Raw genomic sequence first — 13,971 nt, 5'->3', positions numbered from 1 at the left:
ACGGAGCAGCTGGAGTCAACTGAAAGGTTTTCCATGCTCAGAGGGTTGTTGCATTTTGTGCAAACCGACTGGTAATTCAAATCTGGGCATCACTAGCTAAATGTTTTCCTTGTTGTGTGGACATGCAAAGTGCCCTGTGGTCTTTGCCTGGAAGGCCTCGTGATAAATATAAAATAAACCAAAATCGAAACGAAAGTTGTATGATTCTGGGTGGTCTGGCGTGGGATGAAATGCAACAATTGCTGCTAATATTTGACACCATCTTCAACCGGTGAGCTCCCCGAGCAGTGAAAAATGAAAAGTGCAGCTGCCGAAATACAAACCTGCAGTTGTTGCTGTCCTGCCCCCCCCCCCACCCCCCCCTTTCTTTCAATCTTTCTTTCTTGTCTTTGTCCCTCTTTGTTTCTTTTCTTTCCCAAATAGCGGGGCGAAGGATGACGACAGTGGCTCAGCACACCAAATTGTCAGCTGAGGGTTGGAGGGGAAAATAATTGTCAGCGGTGGAAAGAGGGGAAAGGCAGAGACGGTCAGGCACAAAGAGGCCTTTCTACGAGCAAGCGGGACCGCCTCACGTCACAACACAGGCAGGAAACCACACCACCACCTTGCCCCTGGGACCGAGTGAGAGAGGGAGAGACAAAGAGGTGGAGGAATGGAAGGGGAAGTGGGGGGGAAAGAGGAATAGAAAGGGGTCTTGGACGTTTAATGAAACCCAATATCCTGCCTCTGGTCTAAAAATAAATGGAGTAATGGGCACATAAACACAACGTAGTATGTGTGTGTGTGTTTGCATGTGTGTGTGTGTGTGTGTGTGTGTGTGACGTAGCGACTCGGTGGTGCAGAGGAGAGAGCTGTATTCATTTCCCAGGGTTATTTGAGCTGAAAATGAATATTGTATCCCCTCGCTGCCTCCACTACCCCATACAGCACACACTTACTCTCTCTCTCTCACACACACACACACACACACGCACACACACACACACTCTACAAGGTGAGGTAACATCGAGAGGTGCACATCTGCATTTAAAGGGGAAATGCCAGTTTGATTACGGAAACTATACAGACCATCGACTCTCCGCTCTATAGGCAATTAAATGTTTGAGTAATTAAATGGTGAACTGAAACTTTAGAGCTGCATTTTTTTCCCCCCACTGTTATTCTAAGTGTGTGTGCGTGTGTGTGTGCGTGTGTGTGTGTGTGCGTGTGTGAAGTATGATAATTACTAATGACTCATGGAAAGTGAGTTCTAATACAATTGACTTTCTCTGCTGGAGTTTTCAAGACAAAGTCAATGGAATAAAAAATGACGGTGAATAAAATCTTAACGGCGTCAGTGTCACTAAATGCATGCTGGGGATGCCGGGGAAGGGAAAATAATGGCAGACCATCTAGGAGATATTCTGGCACAAAGGATGTGACATTTGGACCGAGGGGTCAGCTTCATACATTCAACATCATTGTGCAAACATTTATTTGACAGTAAACATTCAGAAAGTGCACCTGCAGCAGCTTGCGGTATGTGTGGCCTCCAGCAGTGTGAGAAAAGAAGAACGAAATAAAGTAAATGTTCCCATCAACCCCCATATGGGACTATTTCCAGTGTCAAGAGAAGTTCATGGTTTAAGGTTGTCATTAGTAGGCCAATCATATCAGATGTTTTTTTAGTTTTTTTAAACCCAACTTCAGTTTTTTACAATTTACATTTAAGGTCAGATGTGCTGACCATCGTCCATCACTTGTTCTATTAGCGAAGTCACAGTAAGTGTTGCCAGTGGTGAGAATTCGCTTATGTGGCGCAAATTAATTTGATTGAATTTAACTGTAGATGTTTATATGTACATATTAAATGATAGATGTCCTTTAAAATCAGAACAATTTAAAACTAAAATTGAATATTTAAACGACAACAAACATCCCAAAACACCTTTCGTCCACCTATTCACATTTCATTCCCGCTCTTTTTGCTTTTTCTTCACACTTTTGTTTAAACAACAAAAGAAAATGTCTGTACTCGGGCCAATGAATGTAATGTTCTCATATTTTACGTATTGGAGGTGGGACAATTTGCCGCTTCTCAGAAAAAAAAGAAAAAAAAATTGAGGGAGATGCCTGCTGCGTTTGGCTGAGGTGTAAAAAATGAATAAATAAATAAATATAAAGCAGCGAGATGTATATTGCAGTCGTGTAAGACCAAAGGACGATGTGCGCACGGAAACATCTGGGGACATGAATCTCACCTCACTGATACGTGAAAAAGCAAAAAAACAAACACTGTGTCTGTTACAAAAAAATCAACTCTCTGACCTCTGCTCCGAGATCGCTCCGAGCGCCGTCGTGGATGAAGTAAATCAAGCGGGTAACCGCCGCCTCACGTCTAGGGCTGCTATTAAATTGTCATACAGCGCTCAGAACATTTGCTGTCTGCATGGTTATATATATATATATATATATGTATAGTGTGTGTGTGTGTGTGTGTGTGTGTGTGTGTGTGTGTGCACGTTTGGGAGAGCATGCCAAGGCACCTGGAGCAGTGCAGGTATCATTAATGATTGGTGCCAAGAGACACTTAAAATGCAGCCATTCTGTCTAGTATAAACATGCCTGTCTGGGCACAGATCTGAGTGTGTGTGTGTGTGTGTGTGTGTTTACACCTTCATGGAAGCCCGTCAAAGCTCAAGCAATACAAACCTCTCGGGTTCACCCCACATTGTGCGTTTTGTGTTCTGCCTTCTATCAGAGAGGCGAGCAGAGTGGCCGCTCCAGTCACCTCTAGTATTTTTCAATAGCCACAACAAAGACAGGACAGCAGCAGCAGCGGCAGCGGCAGCAGCGGCGGCGCACAGAGGGATTCATCGTCCGGCCGTTTCTTGGCACCACTGCCTGTGTTTTCCACTGCAACACGTCCCCGTCTCCAGGTCGACATGTACGCGAGTGTCAAACTGTGCTCGGCTGACACAACATCAGGCGATGAAACACTGAATGACTCACTTGTTGGTTCAGGTGTCATGACTCTCTGGGATCAGATCACCTGAACTTCCTGTCACATCCACTGCGCCCGGTCCCTCTGCAAGTTCAGTTCTCTCACGACGAGCTGAACCCTAGTACAATGGCCGCCTATCTAAAGTGCACTGTGGCTGCACAGTGCACCGACAGGACGTACATGTAATAATGTGTTCCGATGATTACACACTGTGTTTGTGAGTGTGTCTGTCTAAACGTGTGGATTTTTTCCCATCTGCTGTGTAATCCATCACGGTGGTCCTGACAATTGCCTCATCTGTTCAGTCGCCCTCAACCTGATACACTGTTTTACTTTTCATCACACAGTGCACCGTACGCGTTGAGCTCTCGGCCGGGGAGTGGACTTTGGCGTCAAACAGACACAGAGGACACAGGGCGGCGGATTTGCCCCTTGTTATTTTTTGTGAGTAACGGCGGATCAAAGGAGGGACGGGGTTGTACACGAGCGTCAAGTGTGTGAGACGCTGGCAGCACTTTGACGTCATGATTTGATCCGCAGCAATGAGTTGTTATGTTTTAACAACATTTTAAATTGACTAACAATGTGTTCAGTTCGTTTCAAAAGCTACCAAACCTCAGAAATGAAAGTTATGTTTTCACTCAACCGAGCAATCTCATTTACGTAGTCATCATTCATTTCAGATCATTATTAATGATCAGGAATCAACGATGACAGAAATTTGAAAATATAAAGAAATATCAACACAGTTTCAATATTTTAAACAAATTATTTGACTGATTAAAATTCTTCCCTGAATAAATTTTTCATACAGCAATCTTAATTACATTTTGTTACAGGATATGCAGTATATTGTGTTACATAGTATGCATGGTATTTATTTCCTTGTTAATATGACAGTGATAAATTACCATTTATTATTTCTATTATATGAACAAATGCAACTCGCTGACAAAAAACGGGAAGAAGAAGCGATTAGAGGCAAAAATAATCTTGAAAATTGACAAAATATGAAAAAAACGTTTGTCATTGTGCAAACATTTTTCTACTAGAAGGAATTGGTATTTTTATTAATTGAAAGGTTATTTCAAAGAATTATTACTTTAATAACTGATGGACACTCTCTGACTGTAAATCATGTCAACACACAGTGTGAAAACATTTATCAGGAATCGGGCTAATTCAGTATTTTCAGATTTTTCTCTGGTACTTATCAAAGTCTGTTATGATTTGAACTTTGTACAGTGACGCCACAAGCGTTTATTTTGTAGCTTAGTCTATATAACTGTTATGAATTCACCTCTCTCCTCGGTGCAGCGCAAGGATCAGTATTGATCATTTGACTCATTCAAAACATTTTCTGACCGATGGCGATGTAGAGCATAATGATAATAGTATTTCTTTTTCAATCCACAGTAATCCGGTTATCGGAAAAATGCTTTCTCACAAATCTAATGTAGTTTCTATAAATGTACAGTGTAGGCAGCCAAAGGATGGGTTCACCCAAAATGGCACTGTAGAATAACAATAATACAATAACTATAGGAATAATCACATACCTTTTACAATTGTATATTAGAACCCGTGGAATGGATCTATGATGATTTTGGTGTGTGTCTGTTGTCACACCAGTTCCAGTGCATGTGAATGTCATTTTGTTGGTGTTGATTTAATGTTAGCATTTTTTAAAAAATGCATTTGAAAATATTGTTAAGAAAAAAACATTGTAAAGAAAAGAGGTCCTTACAGAAACTTAGCAACTTAGTTACTGGAAAATTGTTTCTTAAAAAACCCAGTTGTTACAGTATATTTTGTTTTAATTGTCATTTCCTATTTAATTAGAGCAGCAGCTGAAATCTCAAATTTCTCAGAGTTCACTTGAGGTGAGACACATTTTTCGGTGACTGACCCTTTAAACTGTGAAACAGCCTGTTCCAACGTGAACCTGAAGAAAATAACAACCAGCAGCCTCGCTGAACACAACACACACATTTACATGAGTGGAAAAAGTTTGGCGTATACTGTATACACACACACACACACACACACACACACACACACACAGGTGTCCTTCTGCAGTGAGTGTCCTGAAATGACTTTCCCATTCAACAGACACAAAGACAACACTTTCAAGCAGTGAAGTACAGTTGGCGATTTCCTCATCCTTAGATATTTGCCATTATGTTAGAGTTCAGTTTATAAAGAGACAACAAAACTTGCAGAGGGACCAGGCATAAATCAATTCAATGAATAAAGCTGTCAGAGGAGGAAGGGGAAAGTACAAAAATACTGTGCGATGCTTTAATGGAGTTGAGTTGACAAACGAAACATCCACATTCAACTGATCACAACAGGGCGCTTCAGTGATAAAGTGTTAGCAGCCAGTCAGCTCGTGAGCTTATAAACAATCCTTATTGTTCTGAAGGCCCTGACAAAAAAACAAAAGGGCAATGTGATGACATAACCTTAGTGGAATGAAATACTGGGGGGAATCTACAGTACGGCATCAAATATGGATGAAATGCAAACTGATAGAATTGCATGTATGAAAATAAATCTAACAAAATGAATCCAAAAAAGTACAGAATGTCTGTCTGATGCCACATCAAGCTTCAAATAATCTAAATCTGTATTCCGTGACCTCACAATAAATGTTTGATGATTTAAGACTCCTTCACACATATCCTTTTTAATAAAGCTACTCCTTTAATAGGGGCCCACATTCACTCCTCGCCCTCGACAAAAAAAAAAATCACCAGCATTCGGATTCGAAACTTTTCTCGTTCCCACGTCAGTAATGTGCCACGGGCCTGTTCAGCCGCGCTGCCTTTCCCCCGTCGCAGCGACTGTAACTTCCATTATTTCAGGTGCCAAAAAGGCATATGAGGCGAAGTCAAATAGCCCTCCTGACAGGACTTTGATCATTGCCATTGTTGCCTGGGAACACTAACATGGATCGCCTGAAAACTCCAGTGTGGCTACGTGCCACATGCAAACCAAATTACAGAGGGTATTAGAACGGATATGTGCGGCGGCTGGAGGGCAGGCGGTGAGTTCTCTCTAGCCCTGTTCTGTTGCCGTTGTAATTGCCTCTCTTCATCCATCCCTTTGATTGTCCACCACTTTACTCATCTCCGTTTTCTTTTTGCTTAATGACTTATAATAGTACTCATTATTTAATTTCTTTAATTTTTTTTTTGGTGGGTGACCACCTCTAAAGAATACATAGAGTTTTTGGGCCACACTCAAACACAAGAGGAGAGAGTTTTGGTCACAACTGACATCGTTGGAATTAAATGTGGCATGAATATACTATAACCTTACTCATTGTTTGCTTATTGGAGCAGTAAGTTAATTGTGTTATGATTGGAATCACGGACAAACATACAGACGTATGTGGACGACCATGCGTTGTGAGTTCCAGGCCGGTCATTTATCATGACAACGGGATGCATGGAAGATAGGCGGCCATTGCTGTTGAAAAGAGGAGCTGGGATACTCATTAGCCTTGCCTGCTAGTTTTCCATTTGTGAAGAGGAATACAAACTTACCAGCACAACGTGTCCTGCCACCTGTTTAAAAATTGTAAAGGGCAAACGTATTTTTAGGCTACATTCTCAATTCTGTATACGGTTGTGTATGTCTCACAACGCAGCTAGCAAACATCAATCCATCCATTATCTTTACCGCTTTATCCTTCAAGGGCCGCGGCACACCCTGGACAGGTCGCCATATCGCAGGGACGAACAATTACACCTGATCCATGTCCCAAAAAACAAATGTATTGTCTTTTGAAGAATGGGGCAGAATCATCCTATATTTTCATAAAACATGAGGACATTTCAAATATAATTTTGACTTTGAGAGCGAGATAACACAACATTTCCCTCAGTCCCCTCTTTGCCGGTGCATCTCTCCTGTCTCCGTCTTGTCCTTCCTTCAGCCCATCAGGGACAAAGAGAAGCCATCACCTCATCGATCAGACTAACCTCCTGTGTGCCCCCCCCCCCCCTTCCCCCCTCCAGAAAACCAGGTTCGGCTCTTTGTCTGCCCTCTTCCTGCGCTTCGCCACACACCATTGTGGTACTCTCAACAAGTGGCTCATTCAGCTGCTGCGCCGACAGCGGCCCGATGTGTTGAAACACACATCCTGCTCCAAATGGACGTTTGGTTGCAAACAAATACAACTGGTGTTTTCTGTTCCTGCTCCAGATATCAAACTGTAGTGGAAGAAAAAAATGGAATTTCACGTCTTCCTTTTAGGGCAGAATTCCTTTTTAGAACAGATGAGAACACTTCAACCATGGCGACCATCCAACATTTCAATGAAAATATTTACAGGTCTACGGTGGCTGGATGGAGTAACGTTCAGCCTGCAAATCGGTTTTCAGGAGAGTTCGAAAGAGGCCAGGAAAGGAGAAAGAAGTGGAGTTAAGTGGGGCTAGCCTAAGTGCTAATTTAACGCAAAAGAAAAAAACAATATGAGTCAGTAGTTCTGATATTTTAAGCGGAGCAGGAATGCAGTGTATGGTAAACAGACCTACAGTGTGGTAACTCCCTTTTCTCAGTTGAGAAGCTAAGTCAGTGTGTTCATACTAATGGATTAATACGATCAAATATTCATTTGAGATGAAAAAGCATTATACAAAATCTGAAGATTTGTACTTATTCTGGAGCTTGTTATAGGCCATGAAACTTTTAAGTTTTCCATGAACCGTGACAAGCTTTTTGGTAATTTAAAAAAAAAAAATGCATATGAAGCTTCTCGGGAATCTAAAACAATGAATTCATACCTTCGTGGGGAGAAATCATACATTCATGTGTAAATTCACAGGATGTATTTTGAGCTATCAGGTCCACGTCTTTCACAACTGCCTGGGTTCAGATTCTGACAGGGAGCCAGATATTAGTTGGAAAGAGAAGTGTCTCCACTGAGCAGGGCTGTGACTCATTCACCTTGAGGAAAACATTGCTGGTGGCTGAGTCACTGGGGTCACACCCCACACACACACACACACACACACACACACACACACACGTACCAGTCACTCAACCGGTTCCCTGTCTCTTTGTGTGTGTGTGTGTGTCTCTCGTTCCCCCTCTCTCTCTCTCTCTCTCTCTCTCTCTCTCTCTCTCTCACACACACAAAATTCACAAATGAAAATGCACGGGGAGACGGTCAAAACTTGACATTTGATTTCCTGCAATTTACTGTAACATCCAGAGCTAATGTGCCACAATTGGTCTCTTTGAATGACGTCACAGTGGAACCTTCCCACGTAACAGCTTGAGAGTTACACACGGATTGTAAATGCATTTTTATGTTTTTTTCCACAAGGTGTACAGAGTTCACCTTTCACATAGAACATATACAATCAAAATGTATAGGAAAATTAACGGTTCGACACTTTTGGAAAACGCAAATTGAGCTGTGCTTGAGTTTTTAGAACTGAATGTACGGAAAACTGGGTCCGGCCATTTATTCCGGAGTTTGCCTCTCACACGCGACGAGCGCAGCGGGGGATTGTCCGAGTCAGGCGCGTTCACACCAACGGGACCGTTGCCGGAACCCCTCGGCGGTGTCTGCGTAGAGCAGCGCCAGCCAGGACGCGACGATCGTTTTTGCTGCGGAAAGGCAGCGCGTTATGTTTGCAGTCGTCACCACGCCCACTCACCACAACAGCAGCATTTGTGGACGTTCACGTTCTCACGTGCAGCTCCTTCTGAAAATATCAGGGAAATGTCCGGACGTCGGCGCACGTCTGTGAGCGGCGAGCAGCTACTGCGGCCGTGAAGATTGATGCAACTCTCATATCTGCAGCTGGCGAGCTCGGCATAGTGACGGGGAGCACGGGGTAACAGCCTTGGTTTCTGTGCAGATTTACAATACAAGTTATCACATACGTTTTCAAATGACAGATGCTGGTAGGCTTCATTTCAGATCCGACCCGAGAGTGGCATCTATCTGCTCCAGAGCAGAAATAAGTGTGTGGCCCAGTTTCCTTATTTGAACGTGTGAACCGTGTGTGGTAGTGAGCCACTGAACTTTGTCGGATCACTAAAGCTGCTGAAAGAGACATAATCCAGATCTCCTTGAAAGTCAAATGCGGGGATAAATCTGTCTTTGGAGGATCAAACCTTCACCCCCCCCCCCCCCCCCCCCCCCCCCCCCCCCCCGACATGTGGCTGTAAACCATTTGCAGTTTTTCTACTCCATGAGAAACTGCCCCTGCTAGCTCAGATTTAATTTACAATGGATTTCCGTGACAGCCTGGAAACCAGACCAGTCGGCGGACTCGCATTCATTCACCCTCACAGATGGGACTTGACCACTTCCCATTCGGTTCTATTTCCATCGGTCACTGACGCCGGACGGGCCAATCACAGACAGTTTACCTAAGATGACTGACAGGGAGGAGAACCCAACGGGAGGGCGGTCGGAGCATTCCTCGTCATCAACCGACGTGGCTGCCGCTAACGTGGAGAGGTGTGTTCGACATGTTGGCACTGCTCTGGACCATGCCACATGTTTCGTTGCTCCGACTGGGTGCGGGTTTGTTGTGCGGCGGCTGATGACGTCCCTTGGAAAATCGAAATTGCACTCAGATGTCCGGGGGGTTATTTCAGTGATGTAAAAAAAAAAACCGAAACATTGGCACATCAAACTACCGGTGCACTGCTATGTCCCGAGAGAAGAAAAAAAAGTGAATGGTGCAGCCAAACACAAACTTTTCAGAGATACTTTTCAAGCCAGCAGGGGCTGAATTCTCTCGTGTCACTTCACGATATGAGTGATCCAGCCACAATGTTTTACATCCACGATTTGGAGCATTTAATCTAAGTGGATGCATGCCTTCCAGCGCCGTGCGAGGTGCGCCACACGTCACACAGTGATTATCGCCCCTGCTCTACATAAATCTGCCTTTCACATTCATCACGGGCACAAATTTCGCCGCGTTATGCCCTCTCTGCACCGTTTATCTCCATGCCATTTGCATCTCAATTACAGCACTCAACGCCGCTAAATAGGAATAGATTCTCAAAGGGGCCACAGCTATTCACCGCAGCAACGTCCGCCAGAGCTCCGTTGAAGACCGAGAGAGTCTGAACAGTCAGGAACACACTTTCAGGTTTCAACATGTTGAGACAGTCGCGTTGACCTTAAATGATGGGCTGATTTTTTTTTTTGTGGGGGGGGGGGGGGCCTGTCGAAGGTGGCATGAATAAAAAATGAAAGAATAACAATAAGTCAAATGCAAGTCTATCAGCGTTCATCTTGAAAACAACTGTCTCATCACACAAGCAGTGCAGATTTTCTTTTGTGGAGTCCAGACCCACTACCAAAACATTTCTTTTGAAATGATAACCCTCACAAGACCTGCGGGTGGAAGTTAAACACATGGCATTCTTCACGCATCTCTTGTGCGTCATCAGTCTCGTTTTTTGCTTTTTTTTACCTGTAAAATTTGACAACTGCGAGCAGGGATTTTGGGGAAATATCATGAGAGATATTGTGTATTCGGGGTTTCCTGAAGGATTTGACGTGATGTTTCACTGTATCTCTCGCTCACCTTCATCCTCTCACAAGGTTAAAACACTGCATCGATGGGATTGTCTGCCACAATAGAATTGACTTAATTTTCTCATCATTCGGCCGGCAAGGTGTGTATGATCTCAAGGTCAGATTTCTTCGCAAATTCACAACCTTTTTGTAGTTTGATTAGATAAGTGACATTATATATACAGTATGTGGAGCTGTTGTGATGCTTGTCTACCTGGTGAAGGCTAACCGTGACCAAACTGTTGGTTCTTACATTGCAATCCCTTTAATTTGAAAATTTTGTCTTAAGATTAATAAATTGCTTTGGATATTCTTTAAATATTTGCCATCTCTTTCAGAAAACAAAACTACGCCTGCTTCAGTGTCTTGCAGCAATATTCTTCAGGTCTTTCGACTCAATACTCTCCCACAAACATCGTCCTCATGCTTTACCCTAAAGACATGTGTTACAGTAGTAACAAAAGCCTCAGGTTCAAGTTAATTCCATTCATTTCTTAATGTTACATTCATGAGCAGGAGTCCAACGGCTTGGCACACTGCACACGGCCTTTATTGGCTTTGAGTTATTAGATTCACACATTTACCAAGTTTGAGATATTGCTGAACTATCTTGTGGCGCTGCACGGTTGCGCTCATGTATTACAGTACTGTCCTGGTTCTCATACCGTCTCCGTGCTCGAGACTGTAAACTCCTGTGCAGTTTGACATCCACATTGGACCGATTCTTTGACATGCTGTTTTGGAAACGTGCTACAGGGCAGAGTCCAATCAGTGACTCAAGATAGAAAGATTTCCCTCCAAACATCCCCATGCACACACACCCACATATTCAGGCTCATGCTTCAGAATGAGCGAACATGGCCGGGTCTTTGAAGAACAAAAAAAAAAGAAGCCTTTCTGAGGCAGACTTTCCACATGGTCGGCTGGCACTTCCAGTAACCGGATGGCACACTTCCCTTATTTCCACAGAGGGAGAGGAATTAAAAGAGGGTGTGGTCGATTCAAATAGGCACTTCTTACGCCACGCTGGCAGTGAGGAGAAATAATTTATTTGTCACTTGTTCGCTTTCATTCCTGGTCAACATATTGAAAACCTGTGGTTAGATAATAGGTAGGTACATTTCCAGGTCTCGTGTACTTTTTGTGGCGAATCATAAAATGTAAGTCCGAATTTTTATCGATACCTCAATGCAACAGGATTAGATGTTTGTGAAATACAGATTTGTTTTCTCCCCAAGAAATGAGAGGGGTGGGCTAATGGGAGACCGTTAGTTAGAAGAGACAGGAAACAGGTAGGAAACAGATGTCTAAAGGTGAAATGAAACCACTTATAAAGCCATCCGAGGGGTTTCAACATGCTTTGTGTATGTGAAATGTCTATCCGAAGTTGTATTCCTTAGCAGAAGGTAAGAGTTAAAAATTGTTTGTGATTCAGCTGCATGCTCCTGCAGTTTAATACTGAAATACCTAGCTGATTATTACCGTACAACATGGCACAATTGACATGATACGACTTTTATATATAAGCTAATGAGATACAACTCCCACCCACTGCCACAATCTTAACCCCCACCCCCAGCTCTCTGACAAATAGACAAATATGTGAAAATGAAATCAAATCACGAAGGGCTGCACAGGTCGTATCCTGGATTTGATCATGGAGAAGAGCGTGGCAGCCTCATGTTCACATTCACCGGTGAAGAATTTGCACTCGCAACAATCCAAATTGTACAAAGTGAACTTGTGCTAGTGTTTGACATCGTGTGGAGCAAACATGTGGAAAAACAGGCCATAAAAATGAAACATAGTGGGAAAATATTTGTGTACGGGTTGGGACTGGCCCCTTTTTTTTCTCAAAGCTCTTTTTCTTTTGCCTTCAGATAGAAAACAACAGCAAAACAAAGGTAGTCTGTGCTACACGGCAATTTCGGCGGTAACAATATATGTCCCTGTCAGTACTAATGTTCCCACATCCAGCATGTGTAGACGACAGGGCTGCAGGCTGGGGCTCGGGGGTCTGCTGCATCTCTCCCCCGCCGGCTCATAATGAGGGCCGACTCGAGCAGAGATTAACTACGATCTGGTTCACGTTAACCCTCAGCAATTTAATGCGCTTCAGATACGGATTCAATATTTTGACGTGGGACTAAAGGGTGGCTGGTCATTCGATTCACCCGGTTCTGTCAAGCCTGTTCGTGAAAAAACGCACACCAATTAGGCAGAACTGAACGGATGGCCCTGAAAACTCCACCCGATTACAGGAAAATAATTGGACGTCTCCAGGAGGGAAACCTTATTAGCGTAAAATGAGTTAGTCCGTCCGAGCTGTCCGAGTCCAAGTCGGTGGGAGCTGCAGATATCGTGACTAATCCTTCTGACGGCTAAATATCCTGACGTCAGCCGAAGTACCGCCAGAGATTTACAACCAGCGAGACGCAAACAATGCTAAATATGACACTTACAAATGCGTAATGAGGAGCATTTCGCCACTTGTGGCTTGTAAAGTCAACTTTCAAATTCACCCTCAGCTCGGCGGCCCGTAAACGTGGCTGCCAGAACACCACAGCGCACTGGCATCGCGATCTGCCGACCTCCCAAACACTCGGAGAAGGAAGCAGCACGAGAGGCGGAGCGATACAAAAAAACATCGATGCTTATGTTTGCTGCGTTTTAAAAGAAATATATAACGGGTTTCTAGAATGTCCGGAGACTTTAGCCGTAGCTAAAACTGAGTGCTGCCATTTAAAAAAACCAAAAACCTTCTAACAGTGAGACAGGTTGAAGGTGTAGTTCCCTCACTGCCAACAGGTTAATAAACAGATCATTTGGGGAATCATAAAAATGGTTGTTAAGTTTACCACATTATTTGAACAAGATTTTTTCAGAAGCAAATTCTGGGAGTGAGTGTTTATGAAATATTCATTATACTGGAAATATTCATTTTGTTGGAAAAAACTTGCATAGAGAAGGTCAAAATCAAAGCGGTGTTTACAACAGATTTGATGTTATTTCTTTTTACATTTTGCTTTTGTGGTAAAATGATGCAGGATTGTTCTTGGATATGTTCATAGTCACATTGAGGCATTTCATGTTCTAATCTGAAATGAAGAGAAAGTGCAACAGGGACGGTTCCATATCATTAAAGGTTTTCTGGATCATTAAAACTAAATCAAATCATTAAAAAGAGATCATTTCTTACCAGAGATTTGAATCCATGCTTGCGCATAAAGACACCATTTGCAAACTGAAAATATATTAATACCATCTTTGAACCTTACTTTTCAACATTAATATCATTAATATCATTAATAATCATTTTGCCTCCTCAGTTCCGAGCCTCACATCCACATCGTAACCTCTTCTTTAAGGTCGGATGCACACCGACGATGGATTTAGCTCCAATTGGGCCGTCGTCCCGCTCACGTTC

This window comes from Scophthalmus maximus, chromosome 5 (assembly GCF_022379125.1).
Source record: "Scophthalmus maximus strain ysfricsl-2021 chromosome 5, ASM2237912v1, whole genome shotgun sequence".
Taxonomy (NCBI): Eukaryota; Metazoa; Chordata; class Actinopteri; order Pleuronectiformes; family Scophthalmidae; genus Scophthalmus; species Scophthalmus maximus.
Note: the sequence above shows the minus strand (reverse complement) of the source record.